Below are 27,707 nucleotides of genomic sequence, written 5' to 3'. Positions count from 1 at the left end.
ATTCAACCTTAAATAAACATGTGTAGCCATTGGTTAAATTAAATAACGTAATAAGATGTAACCGGTTAGCGAAATGGGAAACAAATACAAAAAATTGGGATATTTTGCTATTTCTGCCACACCTCTGACTCCGCCCACTGACCCAATCCATGGGTTATTCCCGCCCTCTGATTCTCCACCCACAGTTCACCTACTCCCCCACTCCCCCCCCCCCACTTCGACCACTGGTCTAGTTGCACCCCTAAATTTCACAGGCTGCACAAAAATTAAAGCTAATTACGAACTCCAGTTTTAATCTATTAAGTTGCACACATCAAAATGCATTTTGGTAAAAAGCGTGTGTCTTGTCCCTTAAACGCACAAGCACGAAGTAGGTGCATAACCTAGTGAACTACTCACCACAATAGGAACTTGTAGCATGCATGTAACAACTATATGTGCAATAAAAGCTAGTATTCACTATGCTACCTTATTAAGATTTGAACAAGAGACTTGAAGGTTACAAGCTTTTCTATGTAGAAGGCATGAACTTTCAAACATATTTTATTATTATTCAAACCAGTGACCTCATGATTACACACTGCTTTCCAGCACATACATTGACCACCTGAGCTACCTCACCAGTATTATACTATGTTAGTTGCTGGACACACAGATCACTGTAGCAGCTGCTTTTTACCTCCAACCATAGTTGGATTACAGCTCAGAGGTTAATGAACAGTAGGTACAAATCGCGTAGGGTCACCCTAAACTTTCCTTCTTTCTAGGGTGACTAAAATAACGCCACGACTCACTGAATCGGGTATTGATTCCAACAAGCATTCCCCTCAACTGCTTTCACAAATAGAAAGTAATATACAGCTATATGTATATATATATACACACACACACACACATTTAAAAAAAAAATACACTCACAAATCAAAGTGTGTGGCCTATACTTGGAACAAAGGAAGTCTGCAAAAGCGCACAGCACTTTCACATCGGTGACATTCAAACTCCCAGGTTTAAAAGTTGCAAGCGACAACCCATGTTTGTCACAGGGCGCAATGCACTCCCAGACACCCAGGGCTGCTACAAAAATCCACCCGAGGCTAAGGGCAGGGGTATAGGGCTAATAACATCGCATTCATACGATGATCAGTGCTCCCCGTATGGTACACCCATTGTTCACGGTAATGCTGAGACCCTACCTCTCTAACCTGACACCGTCACTGAACTGCAACCTGGCTCGGCCTGTACTACAGGTCGGGTTAGGAAAACGCTCCCTTCCCAACAGGCGGCAGCACAGACCGCAGCGTGCGCATCCCCAACAAGCACAGCCTGGAGTAGCGACTCACTTGCAACTGGGGCAACGACTTCCGGCCCACCTGGGCGGTCACTTCCAGGATTGCGAGGCGATCACTTCCAGAGCCGTGTCATCTTTTCCAGGCGGGCCCTTCTCCTTTCTCTCCAATGGGAGGCTTTAAGGGGAGGATCTGTCACCCAGCCTCTCCTAGTACAACCCTCTAGCGTGTCAGTCAGTATAAACTAGCATTGCCATTGGCTCTCCTTGCCTTCAGTTGTGAAGTACTGTGTGGTCAATAGCAAAGCAGAGTCAATCGGATTTTTAAGACCGGGAGAAGGGAGGTAAGTCTGGGGTTCGGCAATCTTTGATTGAGGAGGATTGGCGTGTGTGCTGCGCCTGGCTGCATTGACTATTGTATGTTTTTTTCAACTGAAAGGTCGCATACAGTGGAGCACTTTATGTACACATTGTCCTGTGTGCTCGGTTACATTTATTTCTCCTGTGTTCGCTTTTGTTTGTTCTGTCATATCTGCAGTTTCTCCTCGCCATTCAGGTCTTTTTATACTGCAGTTATTTTCCATATTTACTAGCGTTCCACATATATTTATTTTTCCTCTGTTGCTTCATTTCTTCTCCAGTGCGTTCTTGCTCTCTTCTGCTCTTTTTTTTCCCAGTAATACGCCCTTTCTTTTTCTTTCTTTCTATTTCTCATATCTTAAAATTCCCCCCTTTTCATTTCAGATACATTGCCATTGTCCTCAGTCTAATCGCGAGTTCTTCCTACATAATACTCACCTGTGCACATCATTTACAGGGCAACTCTTTTACCACAGAGCCATGACGGTGTATGTCGTTATGTTCTAAGAAGCTCCCACAACTCTGCACAACTCAGACTCTTACTCTGCACAACTAAGGGGCATATTAACAAGGGCTTTATCTCCGCTTTTTTGGCTTACAAAGCTAAAAAAGCGGAGATAAAACCAGCGCCCTATTTACAAGAGGGTGCTAACACGCATAATCGCATGTTAGCACCCTTTTTCCCAACGCCTCACTTTGCATCTCCAATGAGATGCAAAGTGGGCGTTACTGGGCGTACCCAAGATGGACCACCATGCAAATATCGCTGATGTTTACATCGCGATATTTACAAGGCAGCCCACATGATTTTAGCACACATTAGATTTTGGAAAACCTAACGTCTGCTAAAATCCTGATTTACCCACCCCTAACATAGGGGGTGGATTATGCTGATACGACCCTGTGGGTCGTATCAGCAAGGTTATCGCCCTTTTGCAGGAAACATCGCTGGAAAACCAGCGATGTTCCCTGCAAAAGGGAGATGACCTAGCTATCTCTGGAATTTTTATGGCTCTGGAGTAACGCGTTGTTAATAACGCGCTACCAGGGCGATAAATACCAGAGATAGCCTGCGATAATATAATTATCGCTAAGCACGGCCAGCGATAATTATCGCTGGCCATTGTTAATATGCCCCCAAGACTCTTGAGAAAAATACATCTATGCCCCCTCAGATCTGAGACTTATTATATCTGCCTCCACACCTCAGGCGCTCCTTCTACACTTCTCAGTTCAAAGATGGCCCTTCTTGTGCCACAAGTCAATAGCATGAAAAACTATAATGCATCCCTGCAACTTTTAGTCCCGTGAACCTCTTCCATACAGGGGGCTCGATTAGATTTTCTGGTGAAAACTGACTCCACCACCAGCATTTGGTGGAGAAACTGACTTACTTTGACCAGTGACCTTGTTTAATTTTGATACAGTGCTGCTGAATAAGAAAGCACAGCTCTTATTTGTGCATTGCATCACTAGCACAGAAACTAACCCCAGCACCCCACCATCCGCTTTAACCGGTCGGCTAGAGGGTCTTCAATGCACGACTATTTCTATCACCCTAAATTCACTTCCTGTGCTACTTCACCAGCCCTTCTTAGAGATTGATCTCATTTATATGTCGCTTCATACCCTATGTGCCGCACTGGAGCACCTTCCCTGACTAGGAGCAAGCTTAAATGTGTGTGAATGAGTGTTGGCTTAGTTATGAGCCAATGTGGGAAGCGTTTTCCTGCCTTGTGTGAGTGACCAGAGAGGAGTTCTTATCTTGCCGTGGGATACACAGCTTAGCAATAAGGGGGGTGACAGGTTTGAAAGATAAACTTACCTATTTAGGGTCCGTTGGCCCTGGGTAGCTTTGCAGATCCCCTGCGAGTTACCAATTTTCCGTCAGTCCGTTGCAGTTCTACCTGCAGCAGAAGGGTGCCAACATGATGAGCAATGGCTCGAAGTGTGTTAATTGGTAGGGGTGGGAGCGGATGATTAATCGTACAGACAGGGAGTATTGAATATGGATTTGGACCTTCATTGAAGGACTCTGTTAGACTTCTCCATTTCACCAGTTGAAACCATTGGACTTAAGCTGCTGTGAGTACCCGGCCATCTAGTGTTAAGTGGCCGCACTTATGTTACTGTTAATCTACGCATGATTAGCAGAAGAGATAGGGAATATTTATTCTTGATCCAAATCTGCAGGTAATTAACTATGTTAGAGTCCTCTATTTTCCACCCGACAGAGGCGTCTCTCAACCCCTGAGTACCAATCCACTTAGTATTGAGTGTTTTGGTAGGTGACGCATGAAGGGTTAAGATTGTTGAATCAGGTGTTATAGTTTCAAGAAGGTTCGGTTGGTAAGTTGCTCATATATGAGGCTAAGCTCATTAAATGGACTTTGTATGGAGTTTTGGCTGCTCAGTGTGTCCTAGATGCGTGGCTGTATTTGTCTTCTTGGTGTGTGCTTCTGGGCTGGAGGTGTCAGACTGCCACTAACTATAAGTAGAGTGTCAGTAGCTAGAACATTAGTAAAGAATGTAAATTGGTAATACTATGGATGTATGATTACTAGGAAACTGCTGTTTAGCTGAAATGTTAAATGAAAAACCCAATAAAACTTTTATTTAAAAAAGTAGAGTGTCAAATATTTGTCCCAAGCTATATATTGGCATTAATAGACTGGGACTTATTTCAGAAACAGCCATGTTTTCTCCTTCCTTCTGAACTTCAAACGTTCCTGACTACTTCCAATTTTGTCTGTCAGGTAGTTCCCACGTTTTGCCACTTGGATTAAAAAGGTGGACCCTCATATGCTTTATGTTTATTTAGTGAGAACAGCAATCCGTGGTGCTAGCCTGAAGCATAGTGTCCAATTTTCTAAATATTGTCCGGCTTGTTAGCTGTGGGTATAATAATTATTTTCCTTGAGGGGCTCCTGGTGCCTGGTATACCTGCAGGTCATAGCTTCTCTCTTCTTTCTCTGCATACCTCTCTCTTCTCTAACTGCCCATCTCCTGCTGTTCACTGCGCGTCTCTCAAGTTGATGTCCCTATCTCATATTACTGTCTCCTCTCTTCTGCCACTAGCATTTTCCTTCCTGTCACTGCTCTCTTTTTACTGCCCCTGCACCGATGTTGGCCCAGTTTTTGACATCACACCTCTCCCTTGCCCGTGCCATCTTGTGTGTGTTAGTCCCTTCACTTTGTCCATTGTCCTAAAATAAACAATTGCTATTCTTTTATTGAACAAAACCTAGAAAGTGGCAATTACACCATATGTTTCAAACAGTTACAGAACTGTAGCAGAGGTACCAGGGGTTAGCATGTTACTTAAAACAATTCATAGTCAAGTAATCAAAGGGGCATTTGTATGAGCTAGGAATGCTACATGGTTATCTTCCCGTCACATCTCAGAGATGGCAATTCTTGATGTTTCAGATAATATTTCAAAGTTCACAGACGGAGCAACATAGCCATGCTGTTGTTATCAACTCTCTCTATTGTTTTCACTATCATAGGTCACTCTTTTGCTGGAGTTGCATTAGTCAGTTCAAGATACTAAAGGTAAACGGGTATCTTCGCCTTTTTAGGTCTCGCCTAGCGACGCAGCGCATGCGTTGCTCGCTCCTGGCGAGATCTATTGTCGTCGCTTTAGCTTGCAAAGTGAGGGTGGAAGCTCCACCCATGCTTCTTATTGGCACACCTTCAAAATCCGTGCTTTTTATTGGGAGGGAAGCATGTTTGGTTCCCTCCCTGTCGTCGTTCAGCGTGCCTGCCCGAACAGGACATGTGCACGCGCCCGGACAGCAGATATGCACGCGTATGCTATACGAGCACGGCGCGCTGCTTAGTTGCATTCTGCAGAATTCCCCGGCCGTCTCTTGCAATTACAGCGTCTTAGCAAAACGCGCGCATGGCGTGCTTACACAGACTCGCCAGGGCTTTGTTAATTACGTGTGATATGTATCAGTTTCACTTTCTTATTTAGCTGCATCTCGCCAGTGGCATTGTTTTCAAATATGTCACACATGCTGTGCAGCACTTTACTACTTTCTTTACTGTGTGGGAGGTAAGTCACCTCTGCCCCTCACGAGCCGGTGCTAGGGGTCTGCCTGCTGGGTGAAGTTTGTTCTGCCTCAGGGCTTTTAATGGTGTCTTTTGATCCCCGCTTTGTCCGAGGGCTTGTGCTGTGTCGGCTGAGCTTTGCTTACGGAGACGGGGGTCTCCGCTTTACTGGAGGAACCTGTCACTTTGCTCTGCTGATTTCTGAGGCGCTGCGGACAATCACGGCGTCCACGCCCTCAATCCCTTGAACTGAGGCACCTTACCGGGACTGAGCCTGTGTGGAGAAGCAGAGTGAGAGAAGGCAGATTTTAATACATTTTCAGTTTGCTGCTTTGCTTGCTGTTGTTCTCTTTCCCTTTTCACTTGTTTCTTCTTTTCTCTATCTGGCCGCACCCCTTTCTCTCTTTGCCTCACAGCTTCTTTTATTTTTTATTTTTTGCTTCTGACGCTCGTTCAAATTCCACATCTCCTTGCAAAATGTTTTCCCTTTCCATGCCATCTGCGTATCTCAACTCATCTATTGTCACTTTGTCTGCATTTCCTTTCCTCTTGTTTGCCTCCTCCCCCATGTCTGTCACCCATTCCCAGTCTCCACTTCTCTCTTATGTCCTCCACCTATCTCCCCTCTTCCTTTCTCCTCTTCCGTATCGTCTTCCACCCCGCTCCTTCCTCCACCTGTCAAAACTCTTTCTTCCGTAGGTGCCTAGATTCCAGTTTGCTTGTGTTACATTTCAAATGTGCTTATATGTGAAATTTCATTGCTTTATGTGTGACACTGTGAGTGATAGTTTATCGTAAGTCCAGCTGTGCCTGTGTTGCCAATTTCAGAATAACCTGGGCAACCTAGAAACAGTGAAGTGATTGGGAATGTAGCTGGGTACATCGTTGTTTCTGGCGCAAACTACATAACATATTGGGTGTTGCATGCCTCCTAGGCTAACTTAAGAAAATTTACGAAGACCAGGCTGACTACAGTGCCATTTTACAAGGGTACAACAAACAAATGATGGACGGAATGCTGACAATGCATACATTCTCCCCCAGTCAAGAGATCTGGGTTAAATCCATCGTTCTTTTGCCCACTACACCACCCCAGTTTAGACATGGCCATATGCAAATCAGTCTTGACCCTGTGCCTCATGGGAACAGTCCAGCCCGAACTGCCAAGCCATGTCTTCCCTGGACGAGAATCAAGCATCCTAGGACCGGTTTCTGGCTATCAGCCGTCATCAGCCAGGATAGCTTGACTCCAGTGGCGTAGTGAGCACGGGTCCCACGTCTGGGAATACCCATCCCACTTAGGGCGAAAAGCGTTACAACAAACAAATGATGGACGGAATGCTGACAATGCATACATTCTCCCCCAGTCAAGAGATCTGGGTTAAATCCATCGTTCTTTTGCCCACTACACCACCCCAGTTTAGACATGGCCATATGCAAATCAGTCTTGACCCTGTGCCTCATGGGAAGAGTCCAGCCCGAACTGCCAAGCCATGTCTTCCCTGGACGAGAATCAAGCATCCTAGGACCGGTTTCTGGCTATCAGCCGTCATCAGCCAGGATAGCTTGACTCCAGTGGCGTAGTGAGCACGGGTCCCACGTCTGGGAATACCCATCCCACTTAGGGCGAAAAGCGTTACAACAAACAAATGATGGACGGAATGCTGACAATGCATACATTCTCCCCCAGTCAAGAGATCTGGGTTAAATCCATCGTTCTTTTGCCCACTACACCACCCCAGTTTAGACATGGCCATATGCAAATCAGTCTTGACCCTGTGCCTCATGGGAACAGTCCAGCCCGAACTGCCAAGCCATGTCTTCCCTGGACGAGAATCAAGCATCCTAGGACCGGTTTCTGGCTATCAGCCATCATCAGCCAGGATAGCTTGACTCCAGTGGCGTAGTGAGCACGGGTCCCACGTCTGGGAATACCCATCCCACTTAGGGCGAAAAGCGTTACAACAAACAAATGATGGACGGAATGCTGACAATGCATACATTCTCCCCCAGTCAAGAGATCTGGGTTAAATCCATCGTTCTTTTGCCCACTACACCACCCCAGTTTAGACATGGCCATATGCAAATCAGTCTTGACCCTGTGCCTCATGGGAACAGTCCAGCCCGAACTGCCAAGTGTAGTGGGCAAAAGAACGATGGATTTAACCCAGATCTCTTGACTTGGGGGAGAATGTCTGCATTGTCAGCATTCCGTCCATCATTTGTTTGTTGTAACGCTTTTCGCCCTAAGTGGGATGGGTATTCCCAGACGTGGGACCCGTGCTCACTACGCTACTGGAGTCAAGCTATCCTGGCTGATGATGGCTGATAGCCAGAAACCGGTCCTAGGATGCTTGATTCCGGTCCAGGGAAGACATGGCTTGGCAGTTCGGGCTGGACTGTTCCCATGAGGCACAGGGTCAAGACTGATTTGCATATGGCCATGTCTAAACTGGGGTGGTGTAGTGGGCAAAAGAACGATGGATTTAACCCAGATCTCTTGACTGGGGGAGAATGTCTGCATTGTCAGCATTCCGTCCATCATTTGTTTGTTGTAACGCTTTTCGCCCTAAGTGGGATGGGTATTCCCAGACGTGGGACCCGTGCTCACTACGCTACTGGAGTCAAGCTATCCTGGCTGATGATGGCTGATAGCCAGAAACCGGTCCTAGGATGCTTGATTCCGGTCCAGGGAAGACATGGCTTGGCAGTTCGGGCTGGACTGTTCCCATGAGGCACAGGGTCAAGACTGATTTGCATATGGCCATGTCTAAACTGGGGTGGTGTAGTGGGCAAAAGAACGATGGATTTAACCCAGATCTCTTGACTGGGGGAGAATGTCTGCATTGTCAGCATTCCGTCCATCATTTGTTTGTTGTAACGCTTTTCGCCCTAAGTGGGATGGGTATTCCCAGACGTGGGACCCGTGCTCACTACGCTACTGGAGTCAAGCTATCCTGGCTGATGATGGCTGATAGCCTTAAACCGGTCCTAGGATGCTTGATTCCGGTCCAGGGAAGACATGGCTTGGCAGTTCGGGCTGGACTGTTCCCATGAGGCACAGGGTCAAGACTGATTTGCATATGGCCATGTCTAAACTGGGGTGGTGTAGTGGGCAAAAGAACGATGGATTTAACCCAGATCTCTTGACTGGGGGAGAATGTCTGCATTGTCAGCATTCCGTCCATCATTTGTTTGTTGTAACGCTTTTCGCCCTAAGTGGGATGGGTATTCCCAGACGTGGGACCCGTGCTCACTACGCTACTGGAGTCAAGCTATCCTGGCTGATGATGGCTGATAGCCTTAAACCGGTCCTAGGATGCTTGATTCCGGTCCAGGGAAGACATGGCTTGGCAGTTCGGGCTGGACTGTTCCCATGAGGCACAGGGTCAAGACTGATTTGCATAGGGCCATGTCTAAACTGGGGTGGTGTAGTGGGCAAAAGAACGATGGATTTAACCCAGATCTCTTGACTGGGGGAGAATGTCTGCATTGTCAGCATTCCGTCCATCATTTGTTTGTTGTAACGCTTTTCGCCCTAAGTGGGATGGGTATTCCCAGACGTGGGACCCGTGCGCACTACGCTACTGGAGTCAAGCTATCCTGGCTGATGATGGCTGATAGCCAGAAACCGGTCCTAGGATGCTTGATTCCGGTCCAGGGAAGACATGGCTTGGCAGTTCGGGCTGGACTGTTCCCATGAGGCACAGGGTCAAGACTGATTTGCATAGGGCCATGTCTAAACTGGGGTGGTGTAGTGGGCAAAAGAACGATGGATTTAACCCAGATCTCTTGACTGGGGGAGAATGTCTGCATTGTCAGCATTCTGTCCATCATTTGTTTGTTGTAACGCTTTTCGCCCTAAGTGGGATGGATATTCCCAGACGTGGGACCCGTGCTCACTACGCTACTGGAGTCAAGCTATCCTGGCTGATAGCCAGAAACCGGTCCTAGGATGCTTGATTCCGGTCCAGGGAAGACATGGCTTGGCAGTTCGGGCTGGACTGTTCCCATGAGGCACAGGGTCAAGACTGATTTGCATATGGCCATGTCTAAACTGGGGTGGTGTAGTGGGCAAAAGAACAATGGATTTAACCCAGATCTCTTGACTGGGGGAGAATGTCTGCATTGTCAGCATTCCGTCCATCATTTGTTTGTTGTAACGATTTTACAAGGGTACAGCTGTCTCTATCAAGCACTTGTATCACCAGTTGCTGAGTTCTGCCATAAGTAGCCGCACTAAAGAACAAGCATTTGCAATGCAGTAGTTCTCGCATTTACGTGAGTTAGAGCTATTGGCATTGTAAACGACAATGCCTTTTATTAAGGTATTGATTTTTAAAACATAAATAAAAGCCATTGTCATTTACAAAGCCAATAGCTTAAACTTGCGTAAATGCGAGACCTGTTGCATTGCAAATGCTTGTTTTTTTTAGGTCCTGACAATGACAGTTTGTCTGGGTCAATTCTGTGCCTTTAATTTAGAACGTGACTCAAGGGAAGTCGTTTTCCTCTCACCTGCCCCTCACTTTGACCAAATCCCATTTTCACTTATCGAGGAAAGGGGTCTCATTTTTTATTTGCACACTGATCGCTATCACATTCTAGACAATCCATATGGATCTCCTCATCAATCCACAAATCTTTGAATTGGCTCGTCAGGGATCGAATCCCAGACATGCCTCAGCTGGATGCAGCTGAAAGGAGACAAAACCAAAGTCATCCTGTTTTAGTAGCATAAGCTGTTGCAACCATCTGCAGATTTATTGCAGGATGTGACATTTTGGCAATAAAAATGAGGATATATATATATATATATATATATATATATATATAGTTGAAAATCAAGGAGTTTAGTATAAGCGCTGTTAGTTGGGACCATTTCGCCACCTGCAGGTGAAGTCTGCACTGGCTGATAGTGGGGGCCCGAATTTCTATCAGCTATGTGTATTTACTCCATAAAGTCACTCCGACACTAGTTCTCCAACACCTTCAGGAATTTACCTTCTTTAAAGAAATAGAATTTTACAATTTTTAGAAAAGCACCCTCTACATCCTGCCATGTCTAAATGGGGGAAACTTGGAGGTCGAAGGTCTTTAGCCTTTGCCACTATATTGTGAAATCCACTTCTGTTGTCAGTAGGGTTTGAGCCTTCGAATCAAATGTCCCAGGCCCTGCTCTAGACAACTTTGTTTTCTGTATAAGCTTGGTTATAATGTTGAAGGCAACTGGCACCCAACTACTAAGATTACCAACATGTTGAATACACCACATGAGTGTTTTTACTTACTTTATTACCCATCTCTCCCCAGGGTTAGATAAACATGTCTCCCTTACACAGATCTGAATTATGCTGTCATTCACCCAAAGTCTGCTAGGTAGGTTACTCCCTACGGACCAATTTTGTGCTACTTATCCAGGCAGGTATTTCAAACAACAATGGACCCTAGAGAGAAAAGATTTGAAATATCGGTAAATAAGGACCCAATCAGTGCTTATTTCTTGAGACTTGTCCAGCCGGACAGAGGTCAGGAATTTTACTAATATCAAAAATATCAAAATTTTCAAAAATTTCATAAAGTGGGACACAAGCCTGTGTCCAATACATACATCAAAGCACATAAAACAAACAACAGAAGGTTCAGGCACGAAGCAAGGTTTGTTATAAGTAACTGAAAATGAAGAAACAAACAATTCAACCAATACCCTTATGTATCACAATTGATATTTACAACATATAGGGTATTTGTAGGTGTCGACGGCGTTTCGATCCTATAAGGAAATTGCTAGGATCATCATCAGGACAAGGACAATAATGCCTGTGAGGTATAACCTGAATGACCGCAGCAGCAGTGAAACGAGAGCAGTGTTGTTTGCTAAGGCCGAAGGGCGTAGCAGATAGGCGAGTGCAGGAATAGACACCTTGTATCAACTTGGAACGAATGGAGTCAAAAAGGGACTCCTAGGATAATCAATGTATTTCCAATGTTGGAGAATTCCGGCAATGCGGCGAGCAGTGTTCCGTGATTACGGCTGCTCGCTGCTGTGTGCCCTTAATTGTGGTAGCAGCAGTGCCAAAACTTCCCGAATCAATAACTGCCCTGCTGTGTTGTTAGTTCATTGTAAACACTGTTGTTGGTCTGGTGACAGTACTAGCAGTGCCGGCTGATATTTACCAGCGGTGGGGGGGGGCGGGTCGTGGGGGTGGTTGGGGATGGAGTGAAAATTACAATACACTTACCTGTCTGCTGCTGCCACCGCCTCCTCCTCTCGGTCCTTTTCGCCCGCTTCCAGGGCATGAAGCTACCAGCCTCCAGATAGCCAATCTCAACGCTGCAATGCAGTATTGTGATTGGTCTGAGTGCTGTGGATCGTCGCTCAGCCCTAGAATGGGAGGCTGGGCATGTTCTCCATGCAGGCTGTAATGCAGCCTGCATGGAGAACATACAAAGTGCGCATGAGGGTTTGACTGGCCTGAGAGGGCCGGGCTAAGCATCATGCGCACTAGGAGTGGGCAAACCACTCCTCACCTGGCCTGCTCTGTGAGCAGAGCATCCCCGTCCCACCCCAGCTGAGCAAGGATGTAAAAATAAAATTGTAATAACAATGAGTTATTATGATTTTATTTTGACCTTTTTGACCTTCTCAGTGGAGCGACGCTCCTCTGCATTAGCAGAGGAGCTGCCATTGGGCAGTAGTCCAAGGAAAGGGTCCAGTGTCTCCAAATGCACAGGTTATAGAAGTACAGAGTGGACCCGCTCTTCTTCTGCTGTTTGCACTGCAGGGTATGAGGCCCGGGGTTTTCTCCATCACTAGGTAAAACTCAGGAATCCCGTTCGTTCTCGTCCTAGCAGGATCTGACTCCGGAATCAGGCTTCTTCTCTTCATCTCAAGACCTAGCTCAGGAATGAGGTTCATTCTTGTCATTCCAGAATCTGATTTAGTAATCAAGTTTGTTCTGTCATCGCAGGGTCTAACTCAAGAATGAGGTTCATTCTCGTCATCATAGGATCGCACTTAAGAAAGAGATTGATCTCGTCATTACAAGGTCTAGTTCAGGAACCCTATCCCTGCAACCTAACATAACCTAATCTCCCCCAGCCTATCTGTCTCACCAACCATTCACCTGAAACCACACTGCCACCATTAATGATCACACCTAACTGCTATTAATATAATCTATCACAAAGTAACTGGAGTAAATGCGTCCATGTTTTTTCTTGAGCGCACGTGACTAATCATGATGACCAACATTGGACCACTGGATTAACCACTAACCTTGGGTTCCGGAGTAGCATGCTACTTGCCGTAAAGTGCTACTACAGCACCTCAGGGGTAGTAAGCACTATATAACTGCAATTACCGTTGAGAATCATTTTAGTTACTTAAAAGGCTGACTCGGCAAGAAGTTCATTCTGGTCATTGCAGGTTCCGAATCGTGAAGGAGATTAGTTCTCACCATCGAGGGGCTAACTCTGGAGTGGTGTTCTCATCATTGCAGATAGGTGAAAGAGAAGTCAACTTAAAGATACTTGCCACATGGACAAGAGGGCCATTGTGCTGCAACAACCCTAACATGTATGTAGCACAAATCTGTGGTGTTCCGGCACTCGTATGGACACCCTGCTGGACGCTGATGTGGGAGGAGGGGGTTATGTGCTTATTACGTCTGAAAACCTAAATAACAGGTGTTGATAAGACTCGCCTCATTAATTGAATGGAGATTGTGCCACATTAGTGGGGGGTCGTACTGGGGTCATGCTATGAGCAAAATTACGCATCTGAACATGAAGCTTGCAAGTATAGGAGAGCTTCAACAACAAACTCATGTCTTAACTTACTTTGGGCAGATGCTGCAAATTCCAAAATAAGTCCTGCTTTTATCTGTAATGGTGTTCGTACTTAAAAGCATTTTGTCAAAGGAGCTGTAGTTAAGGTCAGTACAGAGTTACTCTTAAGTGGTTTTAAATTGCAGGCCCGTGAACAAGTTTACTGTTTTCTTTTTATATTGTTTTAAGCAGCAGGCGTCACATTGTATCCTTGTGTCAATGTTTGGCGCACACTTTGGTTTGTTTTCTTTTCCTGCCACTTTGATTTTATTACTGTTTCTCTTGTGTTCTCTTGCAGCCAGCCTCATGTGCTTAGGGGAGAGTTTGCCTTGAATGTCCGTTGCTGCGCGGATTGTGTAGTCATAGCCGGTGTACGTTTTAATGATCCCAACTTGTGTTAGTGGCGGTTCCGCCTAGGTGAGAGCAGGGTCAGACAAGCTTGGTAAATGCCTTGGCGCCTGCCAATCCACTCCAAAGGCCGTCACCTCAACACAGCAGAACCCGCCTTAAAACCAGTGTGAACTGCCTTGGCCTTTGTCGTGTGTCGCTGTTACCTCCCTGGAGCAGAAGTCTGATTGTTGTGTCTACCCTTTGCAAGAGGCATTCCCGTTCCTGAAATGGTGGAAACACTTACATGGGGTAGAGAGACCCAGGAAGTGAGTTCCACTAATATTTACCCGAAAACCCTGTTTGGTATGTAATCCCAGAGCCAGTGACGTGGAACTGTTGCAGTAGGGTTGCCATTTTCAAGCCCTTCCGATGAGAAGAGAGGGAGGCTTCTGCCCCTCTTCCTAATCCACTCTTTTTGTCTTTGGCGCCGCCCTGTCTAAGGACTAATGCGGGGATCTGAGTGTGACCTCGTGGCCACAGGTTCGAATCCCGGTGGGTCCTTTTAGCCTGTCATCTTTCTGTTGTGTATAACATGAGTACCATCGAGCTGGGTAACAAACTTGTTGCGTAGCACCAAGAAACCTGTTGGGGTGATTGCACACGTCGTGTTATCTATGTCGCCCACCTCTGCGGGCTGCAAGATAGAAGTACTGGAAGGATTCCCTATCACACTCTATCACTGTGCATCATCTTTTGTTGTTGTTAATTTAAAGAGAGAGGAATGCCAGTGTGGGGCCAGCACATATCCTGGAGCTTACACAGTGCCCCTTCCTGCCAGCGCATCAATTATTTGTGCCAGTATAGTCCTCTAGAAGCTCTCAGGCTTTCCATTCACCTCTTATACATAGGGGAAGGCAATGGGGTCAGCTTGTTGAACGGGATTCAAACGTTCGGCCCAGGCCAAATGGAAAAAGAGGGTAATAAGGTTTGTTCAGTGTTTCTGCTAAAAAAAAAAACAGGATCTAATTCATTCTGTTTTACTCCTAGGAAAATACTACAAAACACTGTGTGGAGTTGCGTGCTCCTGGGTTGTTGATGTTAATGAGTTTTGTCCTTCTCTCTGGCTCCTCTGTAAACATCTCTCATGCCTTTGACGCTTCAGAGTTTTGTATTTGTGGGTCTAGTTGGAAGTGCTCTGAGTAATTTCTGGTGATGGAGGCTGGTATAGGAAAGGGTGCCTGGCACCAGGCATTCAGTTATCAAACAAAGGCGCCCGTGTTACCTCTCCATTGGCATTACAGTATAGTGCACCTTTAACTCCATCTGGTGCCTTTCCATCTGTCACACCGGGCTCAAGCCTAAAGACTATCAAGTATTTTGGTTGTGGTTCGCACCCATGGGCGTGTCTTGGTGCCAGACAGCCTGGTCGGGTCGAATCCAGAGTGCACATCGGGATTGTGAACTTTGGTAAAGATCTTCTAAATTTTAGATTTGGGGACTAGGTGGCAGTGCTTCGGTATATTACTCGGAAGAAACCAGGATGAGATGTAGTGCAGTACAGCACTGCTATGGGGTGCATGTTCTGTATTTTTAGCCGTTACCATTTTGAATTTTTGTACATACCATTTCTACTTTGCCATTGTAATGACCTGAAAGTCCAGTACTACACGGGACTCATATGGCAGCTATCATCGATGAAGCTAGCACTGATTTTAAGTGGGGGAAGAATACTCCTCTCCAATTGGCTGAAGAACAGACCGGATCATATTGAACTACAGCTCATGGGTATCCCAGCATGCAGATGGATTTGATGGTATTTTTCGAGCTGGTGTCAGCAGCCGTAATGTAACAAAGGCGAGGAACAGCCACATAGATGGACTCCAAGTGGCGCAGACGGGCTTCGCTCCTTCAGCAGTTGAGGTGTGGTAGAAAAGAGCTTACTTTCTTCTCGGTGTATCAGATCACTTTTTTCTTTGTATATTAGCAGGAACAATTGTATTCCTTACCCTGTTATTTGAAATCGTGCAGTGCATCACAGTTCCATCGTGCTTAGTGACCGTGAGTGTTTCCAGTATATGCCAGTGAATGTTAATCTGTGTTTGCACAGATCTGTACCGAGGGTCTTGTCTGTGCTCTCTATGGCACGTTCTTAAGTCGCCTTCACTAAGGTCCTACCTCGGATGTCCCTATTCTCTTCTTCATGCTTTTTGGGCTTCCCTTTCCTACCACGCCAGGCGGATGATATTTGAATGGTCTTGTTCTCTTTCTCTCCATCTGTCTCTCTCACCACCCTCCATCATTCTCTCTCTTATTTTCCCAGTCTCACGTTTCCACCTGTTTGCTCACAATATTGGCTCTGTGCTCACACTAGCTGAACTCCTCTAAATAAATAAATAAATAAATAAATACCTAATATTCTGATCTTTGGGTACTAAACCCTTGTGGTACTTGTCAGTTCTGGTATCCAATTTTGGAAGGCTGCCACTGCAGCCAGGGTTTAGGTGCCATAAAATTCAGCAATCCCACCCGATTTTCCCCTTCCATAGAGCCAAAGGCGTCATCAAAGTACGCAAGATAGGTTTTCATGAAGTTTTCTTGTCAGTGTACTCTAGTAAATATTCTCTCCCCTAAACATAGTAAACCTTTCTACTTTAAACTTTATTAACCACCACCCCTTCCTAAAGGTTGTATGTGAAAACTTTTGTCTGATCTAAGTATTCTGTCCTAAATATCATTTTAAAAATAGATCTTCCCATTGGGTTCAGGTTATTTGACAGAATACTAATGCCAAATAAAATTCTGACTATGATATTCTGGTCCCACCACCCAGCAAATCACCCTCCACCCCCACCACGAGATATACCAAACACCAGCTATTAACCCCTTCAGTGCCCATGACGAGCTGGACTCGTCATGGGCTGCGGTGGCGCTGTGCCCATGACGAGTCCAGCTCGTCATGAACTCCGCCCGCTAATGGAAGGCGCGGCACTGGGCGGGGAAAGGGGCGGGCATGCAAGGGGTTAATACCAAGTGGATTGGCTGTCTGCCAGACTTATGTCCCTCTGCAAATTACTAATACTGGTTCCAGTAACATACCTACCCCAATATACCTCTCCCAGACTCTTGTATCTCTGGTTTGAATGCGTGTTCAGGAAATCTAGACTTTGCTGCTGCTCTCAAACCAAACCTACTGGCACATCATCACTAGATGTCCATCCCCACTAACCTGTAAGCAACCACCTATCTCCCCTGGATTTAGAGCATCCCATATGTTCTTATGGACCTGTTCTTTACTCGGCAAGGCATTTGTCCTAGAAATGCTACAGTGAGTACATTAATACAAATGGAATTCCTCGGTGATGTGCCACTCCGCTCCCGATTTTGCTTTAATAAAATCATATAATGAGGTTATGCTGATGTCTTCGCTGCCGCCAGCACCAGACATTTTGTGTGTAATAATCCATAGCACATTATCTTTAATTATTAGATAAAGTGCTGTTGTAGTTTCTTGCTGCTTCTCCAGTGTTGAAGCATTTATTAGGGTATGTATTCCTACTGCGTGATGCCTTCTCTTTAAGAAAATAACATTCAGAAAATGTCCTATTCCCTTCTGTTGAGTCTTTTAAATGTGCTTTTTTTGTATATAGTAAGTCTTCCGCATGTGGTTTCTGTATTAAGAGAGGTCAGGAAACATCAGTTCCATCCTTTGTTTTGCATGCATACTCTTTACTCCAACGTGTCGGAATGGAAACTGACCGACTAGTAGTTACGGATCTATCTGTCGAACTTGGATGTGACCGCCCAAGAGGCAGTTGTAAACATCCATTGCAGCTTGTGCAACGGCCGGAAAAGGGCTGCTGCACAACCCGCATTGGGAAAATGGATGTTTGCAAACATCCATGCATTGTGTGCCAGGCATTATCTGGGGCCTGGCATGGGGGTTATGGATGTTTGTGGGGATACCATAGGTGCCCCTCAGGCCTCACAGTGGAGGGTGTGGAGGGACGGGGGCCCTGCTAGGAGAACCCAAAGTCAGTTTCTGACAACCTTTTAATGCCATTGTAATCCCTACAGTGGTGCCTGTGGAGGCACCGCCCCATGGTAGTCCCTCCACCCCCTAACTACGACTGGCGCATCAATGCGGCGGTCGAACTGCATAGCTAGATGTCTGTCGGTCGGTTGCGGTCCGACCGACATCATAATGAGGGCCTTAGTGAAACCATATTAGACTTTGGGTTTAGTACCATGGATGACCTCACAACTTGTAGCTTCGGATATGGATTTTAAGGAATCCTCATTGTTGATGATCTCATAAGACATCTGTATAAACTGTATTTGTGCTTTAATAGAACAAGCAGGCTAAGATCATATCCAGTATCTGCAGAGTATTATCAATCAACCAATCATAGGTGTGGTTTTAAAGGAACCATACCAAATCCGGCAGCTCCCTGTACAGAATTATCTGTAGTTCCCTGAAAACACTGATGCCTCCTTCATCAGAGAATCCAGTGCACTAAGAGAATCAGTCATCAATGCGCACTAGCTCTTATACTTCTGCTGACCTCTCAGCTGTAGAACCACAGTTGAATGGACCAATTAGGAGAGGCTTGCAGGAGAGGTGTGACTGTAACTTCGTGGTGAAGTGATAAGGATGGTCTTTTGTAGGCCTGACCTTGGTATCCTTGGAACAGGGTGCCATGATTTCCACTCTATTTATCCTGATTAATGCCTCCTTTCTTCTGATGCTCCCTCTCAATCCTTTCTTGCACTTCTTACTTCCTGCCATCCTCTCTTTTCTTCTACTCTTTCTCTACCTACTGATTGCACACCTAAGATGGCCTATCTGTGACCCACTGCAATCTGGTCCGGTGACCTAGTATTTCACTAGTGTTTCCGGAATTGTTGGACATCTTGTAAAGATGCTGGTATGTGACTCTACATGATTGAGAGATGCTGTTGTGATTACTAAACACCTTTGTGACATACCGATCCGTGATTGTTAAACATATTTTAGAGATGACAATCCCTGATTGTGAAACCTATGTTAAAGCTTCGAATGCAATTTGGCTAACTGTTGCTTCCCAACACTACAACCCTCTTCTAAAACACCCATCATTCATAGAGGCACCAGAATATTTTAGGCAACTGTTGCTGAAGCATCAGACCCACAACTCGGCACCAAAGGTATATCATTGCTAAAGTAATGTTCCGCACAAAGATGCAACAGAAAACACTGGGTTGTCCACACATTCCACCTTAAAGCAACACATTGGAAGAGCCTTAAAATTGGTCGGAGAGTGCCCATTTAAAACCAAAATTAACCCAAGCAAACACTGTTCAAAGCAGTGCCACACTGCAACTAAAATGTAGAGAAAGTGATAGAATGGCGTGTCCGTCCTTGAACTCCACACAAGCCAAGAAGTGTTGGACAGCCATTTACTTTGTGGAACAAGACAAACAACATAATAATATTGCTCACAGATTATAAAAACTCACCACAAAGGCTGTTCAAACTCAGACATTAGAGGGCATGGATGCACCATTAGAGGGACCAGATAGTGAATGATGTCACATTAACTCTCATAACCTAAGCACTTTTCATCAAACAAGGCAACATTCCAGAATGCCTATAGCTGCTAATTGTTATTGATTCAGTACTGGGTAAAAAGGACAGTTTTTTTCCTCACTGGGTGACCTTTCTAAACCCAAAGTAACTATCAATAAGCAATATGCCAATACACAGACCCCACAAAACGACTACTGTCACTCCCATCATTGAGAAAACCACGAACCGTGCAAAAAGAGACCTCTGGCAGAAATGTCTAAAACCTAAAAAAATGTCCCATGAGAATAAGGCATGTAATTGTTGAGATAAAAAAGAAAAGTTATATCAGAAGCCAATTTTCAAATCGGCTATTGTAAATAGGTGGGCTGTAATACCGCCACAGACAAACTGGTTATTAGGGGTGGAATGAAATCTGTAAGGACTTTGGATTCCTGGTGGTGTTCGCCCTGTAGAAGACCTGCTTTGGTTCTCCACCCCTTGAGGTCACTATGCTTGATCTATTTTACATGTCATAACGTCTGCACAAATCTGTGCATCCGTTACAGTGTTCTATTGACAATACAGATTAAGAAGTTGCAATTTGTTGGTGCATGATTACTCATTTCATTGTTCTAGTGTTGAGCTTGATAATTTTGAAGTTTGAGAAATGTGGGCTTGTAGTTAAAAAGTATTGCTTTTCATGTGACCACTTTAAGGCAAGGCGGAGTCAGATAGGCCCTTGTCAAATTTTCTCTCTTCTCTTCTATAGACATTTTTTTCCATTGAATTCCGCAGATGCAACTGTCACAGTCTAAGTCCTTTTACTTCTTTTGCATGTACAGTAGGCTAGCAGAAACAGAAAGGTAAAGTTCTTGTAGCCTAGACCTCAAAAAAGAAATTGTATTAATTGGTACTGACCTGTTGGAAGCATTCTCTATTGTATTTTTCTGTATAACCCTGTTAGCCGTCTGAACATAGTGTTCCAACAATCCTGGATTCAGAATCTCTTGTTCATAGTTCAAGACTATGAGAAATCTGCCTTTTCTGGGTGCTCACCCCAGATATTTCACCTTTTGCTGGTCCCTATATTTTTTCTGTTTTTATAACTCTGTGCATTGTACACCTGCTAACTAGTAGTACGTGACTGTGCTCCCCATTTAAACATGGTCCAATTTACATATTCCTAATAGGTTTCTTTTCCTTGTGCATACGTCCCTAGTAAATAGTACAAAAATGTACCTAGGGTATTTAAGTTAAATGCTAACGGAATGCAGTACCTATTTTGCCATCCACTAGAGTGACAATGTAAAACATGGTTTCAGGTATACCATTGCAGCCTGGTTGTAGCAGTTTTACACTGCAATTTGACCTGTCAAAACAAAGCCTTTTGATGGGTCAAAATCTCCCTTTTAAATATTAATAAGTTACTCCTATATAGGCTTTGTCACCCACAAGGCCAGCTGCATAGTATTTAATAGTGTAGGACATGTAGAAGTTTAATGTTAACATGTCCTTACAGTGACTAGAACCCAAAAGCTATTTTCACTGTGGCAGGCCTAGCTGTTCTATTTAGAAAACAAGAGTACTGATAAAAATCCTAATACTGTATCTCGGGAATGGGAGTAGCTTGAAAAATAACTAAATAACTGTTCTTACATAGTTATTAAAAAATGATTTCAATTATGAAGGCAGATTTTTAACAAATCTTAGGGAAGAGTAACATTTAGAAATATACCCTTTTCTTGCCTGAAATTCCTGGAGGCTACCTTTTCATTTGATCTCCCACTTCTGCCAGTCAGTAATTAGCATCTGAATAAGTGTGCAAAAAAGGTGCAAAGAGCTTCCCAGGAGCAGACAACAGGCTAACTTGAATGGGCAGAGATGATTACTCTGAATCTGCCAAAATATTCAGGGTGGGGCTGTCGGCATCCTTTTTGACTTGACAGTGTCAAATCCTGCTTGAGTGGTCTGCTGGGTTTTACATGTAACACTGGGGGCACATCTAAGAGTAGAGAGACGGGATGCCAATACCATTCTTATGAATCTGCTGTGTACTGGAAAACCCTACCTTTGTTCTACCAGACACAGTCTCTGGGTTTATGTGAGTGTGGTGACTACCCCAAGCTGGAAGTGTTTTACTTCAACTTGACAGCCACATAGGCAAATACAACTTACTTGACTCCTTTCAATCTGGTTTCAGGAAAGGCTGTAGTACCGAAACCGCCATGCTGAACATTGTCGACGACATTCATAATTCTGTAGAGAATGGAGTAGCTTGCCTTCTCATCCTCCTTGACCTTTCAGCTGCTTTCGATACAGTCAGTCATTCATCCTTACTGGAATCTCTCAAGTCTCGCTCTGGCCTCAATGGCACTGTCCTTAACTGGTTCACTTCCTACCTCCAACACCGAACACAACAAATACAAATCAACTCCTGCCTCTCCAATCCTACACCTGTCTCCCTGGGTGTCCCCCAGGGCTTAATTAACTCCCCCTCTGTCTTCAACCACTTCATGGAACCCTTTGCTATCATTCTGAAACAAGCCGGGATCAATTATCACCTTTACACTAACGACACCTAACTCTACTACAAAATCAAATCACACAGCGATATCATTCATCTAAACAATACTCTGAGCAAAATTCTATTTTGGTTTTACTCCAACCATCTAAAATTGGACACTAACAAAACGGAAATCATTCTATTCTCCCCTAAAAGTAACTGTCTCCCCATCCAAGGCTGGATCTCTGACCTCAAAGCCCTCAACTGTCCGCTTACTCTATCCAACTCTGCACAATCCCTAGGTTTCATCCTGGACAAAAAATTTGCACTGAAGGACCATTTCAACAATGCTGCCAAAAGAGCACTTTTCACTCTTAAACGCCTCAAAAAAATCAAACCCTTCATCCCTCAAGATGACTTTAAATGTGTCGTTCAATCACCAGTCCTCTCTAAACTTGATTACGGCAACGCTATTCTTACTGGAGCCCCTAAAGCTCACCTGGCCCCCCCTTAGAGCCTTGCTCAACATGTGCTGCCAGGCTTATTACAGACTGCAAATGGTTTGATCACAGCACGCCTGCCTTCAAATCCCTTAAACGGCTCCCCATCAAAGGAAGATGCATCTGCAAGACTGCCTGCATCACCCACAAAGCTCTTCACTCTCAGTCTCCGGTTTACTTAAGTAATACACTCACAAGAGCGGGCAGCACCAGACGATGAGAAGCTCTAATGCTTTTCTCCTAGTTCCCCAGTTACTAAAAAAGAAATCCACCCAGACTCACTCCTTCTCAGGAAATGTGCCTAGCATCTGGAATGCCCTTCCGAGGGACCTTCGCTGCAACCCCTCCTACCTCTGCTTCAACAGAGACCTAAAATATATTTCTTTCGGACCCTGCTATCCTTTGATCACCTGTATCGGTCATCTCTCTGCTGACCTTTTGTTTTCCCTGTGTTCCCCTTATTCTTTACTCCTGCCTTTGCTCTCCTTGGTCTATCATGTATTTTGTCAGCTTAACTACATTTCTGTAAGTTTTATTTTTCGCGTTCTTCCCTGATTTTGTTAATTTATCTTGACCTCTTTCCAGTTACCCCTTCCCTCATACCCCTACAAATGTTTCCTTGTTATTTTTAATTGTGTGCTCCTCGGTTATACCGCCCTTATTTTATTTAACTGTATATAACCTTCGAATCCTAAGATTTTGGCCTTTCTCCTGATTCAATTGTGACATTTGCATGTTCTTAATTGTATTTTGCATGTAACTATTGTTCATTGATATTTGCCTTGCTCTTGCTCCTGTAAAGCGCTCTGATACGAATATGCGATGGTACATCGCATGCGGTACAATGCATGTGATTACAACCTGGTCGTTAGAACCATTGCGTTGTTACAACGCATACCATTACATCGCAAGTCGTTTCTACGACTTGCTGTAGGGGGCGCGATGGACTTAGGAATAGTATAATTTACTTTTCGAACTCCAGCCTGCGCAACAGTAGGGAAGGTGTTGGAATAGTAAATCATACTATTCCTTAGTTTAGAGCGCCCCCTACAGCAAGTCGTAGAGATGACTTGCGTTGTAATGGTAAGCCTTGTAAAAACGCGGTCTTTGTAAGGACCGTGTTGTAATCGCATGCGTTGTACCGCATGCGATGTAATTGCTGCTTCCCCTCTGATACCTCTGGGTCTAGCCAGCGCTATATAAAACCTTAAAAATAAATACAATAAATAGTGTTAGATGGGGGAGGACACTAGGATTACCATTGTACACTCCCTGTGTACACCCCATGTCCTCAGAGCCAAGGTTTAGTAGGACTGAACACATTTGCCATCTTGAAAGTGCCCAAAGTGCGTAGGTTTGGCCCAGGAACTTTTACCCCATTGGTTACGGCATGCCCAGGTGCTACTCTTACCCACTATCTTATGCAGGCTAAATGTGGCACCTCCATGCACCCACTCCAGACCACTGCTGGACCTGCTGATGATCTGGAATAATTGAGATCAAAATACCTTCGACCCCATTACAACAAAACTCCTAATTAATGTGAATTGTATATAAGGAGTTTTACTTATGTTCTTGTCAAAAAGAAACCACCACGGCTGACCACTGGTTCAGCACCTCAAACCTAGTATGTACAATAGTAGAAGTCCTGTGCACAATTCTTCCAAAGTCAGCCGCAGAAGGACTCCACTGAAAATCAGATGAGGAAGCACTTTTAACAAGTGGCCGATCCGCCAACAATTCAATCACTCAAACTGTTTGAGTGATTGAATTGTTGCCGGATCGGCCACTCGTTAAACATGAATTTAAGTGTGTGGAATCTACACATTATATATACTCGAATTCGTACTATGGGATCCTGAGGATATGGACATACCTGTATTTTTCACCTTGCAATGACCTGTATTGATTAGCACCTTCCTACTTTAGCATATTGGAACTTCTGCAAATTATCCATTTGAACCTATATTATGGAACTTTCCTAATATTTATTGCACGGCGATATATGAATCACAGATTGTTGGATGACCACTTATATTTATTCTACTACGTCTAGATACCGCCCTGAAGAAGTTCTTATCTTAAAGAACGAAACGCGTTGGCTGATTTCTTACTCTATGAAAAAACATATATGAAAATTAAAAGGAACTCTAAGGACTTATTCAAGTTTGGACTTTTTTCTGGTGCACCTTCCTCTTTTGTTAAAAGTTTTACTTATGTTGTCAATGCGATGTATGTTTTTACAATTCCTACTTTCACTCACCACAGCACGCTTCTTCTTTACTTACCTGATGTTGTAGCACGTGCCCATTTGATCATTATTGTGGTTTTTTTTTTAAATAAATAATTAAACATGGCCCTCCCAGTGCCCTGTCTGAGGGCGGGCCCACCACCAAGTTTTTAATAAATTAAAATAAAAACCGAGGCGGCTTCTGTTATTTGCCATCACACGCACTTTAGCTTTAAACAGCTTAAGCTAAAATGCAGGTACGCGATTACTTCTAAAGCAAAGAAATAGGAAAAAAACTTTGCATACCCGCGCTTAACATGTTCAAAGCATAAGCGTGAGTGCCGCCATTGTAACAAAGTAAACAAATAGAAAAAAAGCATGCAGCTGCCATATTTTTAGGACTCGCCTGAGCCAGCGTGCATGCGCTGCTCTGCGAGGCATTAAGAAAGGGCTTTTGAGCTCTGAACACACGCTTGTGCGTGTGCTTTTTTTTTTCTTAGCCCGCAATTGGCCTGTGCATGTGTCTTTTGTAAAAAACACAGCACACAATTGGTGCAGGGTGGGTGATTGTCCCGTCTTGTTTGGTCGATAGCCTAGGGTCCGCGGGAGCGAGCTTTAACCCCATCTGTTCCAATTACCGCATTGGCGGTAATTGCAAACAGATGGTGCTCGCGTTTTTTTCTTGTTAAACTCTGCGCTTGTTTTCCGTGTTACTGCTGTCACTTTCAGTCTCCTCACTAGAGCACGAAAAGCCTATGGGTATATGTACATTTTACAAGTTTGGATTACATAAAAATTTTAAAACGCACCTCATTAAATACTGGCGTGTGCAGCATATGTTGTGATGTTAGGCCTGTTGTATAGCGCACATTCTTTCCGTGTAATTGTCTGCCTGTTGTACACATTCACCACGTGGAAATTAAAGCTGTAAATCCCCTTCCTGGGTGATATAAAAGTGTTCGCTCAGTGTCGAAGTTGCCTCCGATGTTCACTAATATCCGCAATAAAGGGAAAGCAGAACACCAGGAGAAGGGTTAGGGCGTGAGAACCCGCCTGTCACAGCCAGAACAGCGAGCACTGACTGACATTCACTACAGTTTCAGTGATGGATTCACGCTGCAGCTTTGTACAAAGACGGGCGGCGAGCACTACATGAACAAGACATTAGCGTATATTTTTAGATGTAGAAATGTCTGGGTTGCTGCTGGTGTGTCATCCTGAAGCAACAAGCGCAACCACAGCATCAGTCAGCGCAACCACAACATCAGTCAGCGCAACCACAGCATCAGTCAGCGTGACCACAGCATCAGTCAGCGTGACCACAGCATCACTCTGCGCTTCCACAGCATCACTCTGCGCTTCCACAGCATCACTCTGCGCTTCCACAGCATCACTCGGCGCTTCCACAGCATCACTCTGCGCTTCCACAGCATCACTCGGCGCCACCACAGCATCACTCGGCGCCACCACAGCATCACTCAGCGCCACCACAGCATCACTCAGCGCCACCACAGCATCACTCAGCGCCACCACAGCATCACTCATCAGCACAACAGCGCAACCACAGCATCACTCCTCGTAACCACAGCATCACGCCTCGTAACCACAGCATCACTCCTCGTAACCACAGCATCAGTCAGTGCGACCACAGCATCACTCGGCGCCACCACAGCATCACTCGGCGTCACCACAGCATCACTCGGCGCCACCACAGCATCACTCGGCGCCACCACAGCATCACTCGGCGCCACCACAGCATCACTCGGCGCCACCACAGCATCACTCGGCGCCACCACAGCATCACTCGGCGCCACCACAGCATCACTCGACGCCACCACAGCATCACTCGGCACCACCACAGCATCACTCGGCACTACCACAGCATCACTCGGCACCACCACAGCATCACTCATCACCATCACAGCATCACTCATCGCCACCACAGCATCACTCATCGCCACCACAGCATCACTCATCGCCACCACAGCATCACTCATCGCCACCACAGCATCACTCAGCGCAACCACAGCATCACTCAGCGCCACCACTGCATCACTCAGCGTCACAACAGCGCAACCACAGCATCACTCAGCGCACCACAGCATCACTCAGCGCACCACAGCATCACTCATCATGACCTTTGCATCTCAGTGCCACATAATTACACACCACATAATTACACTCTACTCAATGCAACATAAATACACTCAACATAATACCAGCCAGTACCACATAATCACCCGTCACAATTACTATATTCAATGCAACATAAATACACTCCACATGTTGCCACTCAGTGCCACATAATTACACACACCTAAGCATCACCTAAACATCACCTAAGCATCACGTCAGTCTGCCCTCAGAATCTGGCATCTATTGATTCTCCCCTAGTGTCCGTCCACTGCTCGTGTTCTAATTAAATTACTGTTTTCCAACCTCCACTCCCCCGTTATTTATGTCCCGCTCCCCCATAACAAAAAAAGTGATAACAAGCAAGCATGAGAACAGGCAGGAAGAAGTTGCCAGCAGTGCAACTACAAAAAAACTAGAAGACATTTTTTATGTTAAAATCATTATTTAATCAGGTTGTTCAGTTGTATATAATGTCGTCTTGGTTTGTATAAAAGTAACAAACATGCTTAACACTTTTTATCATAACTTTTCAGCATGATGCACAGCAGCCACAATGCTCTACAACATAGCCAAAAGTTCTGGCTAAACACGCATGGTCCCAAAGGCGAGACCTATTAGCTATGCCAATGCTTGGTTTCTATTTGCTTACTTTTGTTACAATTGCGGCACTCGTGCTTTAGCTGTAAACATCATAAGCTAAGTGCGGGTGCTGCCATTGCTTAAAAAGTAACGTTTTCTATTTTTTTTATTTTTAAGCAATCTCGCCATCCGCGCTTTAGCTTACGATGATTACAGCTAAAGCGCGAGTGCCACAAAGATCTTATATATGCGAGAGTTTGAGGTACTGGCATTGTAAATGACAATGCATTTTATTTATGTGTTTTGAAAACCTGCAAACGGTACGCTCTGCTTGCAGGTTTTCAAAACACAGA

At 44.9% G+C, this 27,707-nt stretch overlaps 1 protein-coding gene across 1 annotated transcript in view; it reads left to right on the top strand.

Moving 5' to 3' along the window:
- The first annotated feature begins 1,554 nt into the window (after positions 1 to 1,554).
- MYO18A (myosin XVIIIA) overlaps positions 1,555 to 27,707 on the top strand; it is a 768,001-nt gene continuing 741,848 nt past the window's right edge. The window contains exon 1 of the mRNA XM_085649183.1: positions 1,555 to 1,629. The gene's annotated coding sequence lies outside the window, so the exon portion shown is untranslated. The remainder of the gene's footprint in view (positions 1,630 to 27,707) is intronic.

This window comes from Triturus cristatus, chromosome 3_2, assembly GCF_964204655.1.
Source record: "Triturus cristatus chromosome 3_2, aTriCri1.1, whole genome shotgun sequence".
Taxonomy (NCBI): domain Eukaryota; kingdom Metazoa; phylum Chordata; class Amphibia; order Caudata; family Salamandridae; genus Triturus; species Triturus cristatus.
Note: the sequence above shows the minus strand (reverse complement) of the source record. Positions and strands in the feature narration are given on the sequence as shown.